At 51.2% G+C, this 1,056-nt stretch overlaps 1 non-coding gene across 1 annotated transcript; it reads left to right on the forward strand.

The window, feature by feature from the left end:
* Nucleotides 1-416: 416 nt before the first annotated feature.
* On the forward strand, nucleotides 417-491 carry Trnal-caa (transfer RNA leucine (anticodon CAA)). The gene has a single exon. It is a non-coding gene; the product is annotated as a tRNA-Leu (tRNA).
* Nucleotides 492-1,056: the final 565 nt, after the last annotated feature.

Genomic DNA, 1,056 nt, shown 5'->3' on the forward strand with positions numbered 1-1,056 from the left:
TCTGCAGCGGAGTGTGCGCTGATATGAAACTTCCTGGCAGATTAAAACTGTGTGCCCGACCGAGTATCGAACTCGGGACCTTTGCCTTTCGCGGGCAAGTGCTCTACCAACTGAGCTACCGAAGCACGACTCACGCCCGGTCTCACAGCTTTACTTCTGCCAGTATCTCGTCTCCTACCTTCCAAACTTTACAGAAGCTCTTCTGCGAACCTTGCAGAACTAGCACTCCTGAAAGAAAGGATATTGCGGAGACATGGCTTAGCCACAGCCTGGGGGATGTTTCCAGAATGAGATTTTCACTCTGCAGCGGAGTGTGCGATGATATGAAACTTCCTGGCAGAAGAGCTTCTGTAAAGTTTGGAAGGTAGGAGACGAGATACTGGCAGAATTAAAGCTGTGAGACCGGGCGTGAGTCGTGCTTCGGTAGCTCAGTTGGTAGAGCACTTGCCCGCAAAAGGCAAAGGTCCCGAGTTCGAGTCTCGGTCGGGCACACAGTTTTAATCTGCCAGGAAGTTTCATATCAGCGCACACTCCGCTGCAGAGTGAAAATCTCATTCTGGAAACAAAGCTGTGTACTTTATTTGCTACTATAAATTCCCTTAACTGTTCCAGACCTCACGCCAGCCTGCGTGAGCTTTAACGCGTGCCTTTCGGCTACCAATCATAGTGGCTTGGCTGTCTTGCCAAGTCACAACAAATTGGCGACGAGGATTTTGCGTTCGTATTGATTTCCTTGTGTCATGGCTTCGCCACAATCTCCAGATGTACTGTCCGAATTTTATCGCTTGCAGACTCAGCAGACGCAGGCCTTATTGGATGCCCTTGGACAGCTCGTCCAGGGTCAACGTGCACTGCAAAACGATGCGGCAGCCGCCGCTTCACCGCTACCGCAGCGACAACACGCAGTTGCACCACCTTTTCGTCCTTTTGATGCTGCACTGGAAAGCTGGACGGAGTGGTCACGCCAATTTGGATTCCATCTCGCCGCCTACAGAATTCAAGGTAACGAGCTGCAGCCTTTTTTGTTAGCATCCGTAGGCGTCCAGATGTACCGTG

Source organism: Schistocerca cancellata, chromosome 4, assembly GCF_023864275.1.
Source record: "Schistocerca cancellata isolate TAMUIC-IGC-003103 chromosome 4, iqSchCanc2.1, whole genome shotgun sequence".
NCBI lineage: Eukaryota > Metazoa > Arthropoda > Insecta > Orthoptera > Acrididae > Schistocerca > Schistocerca cancellata.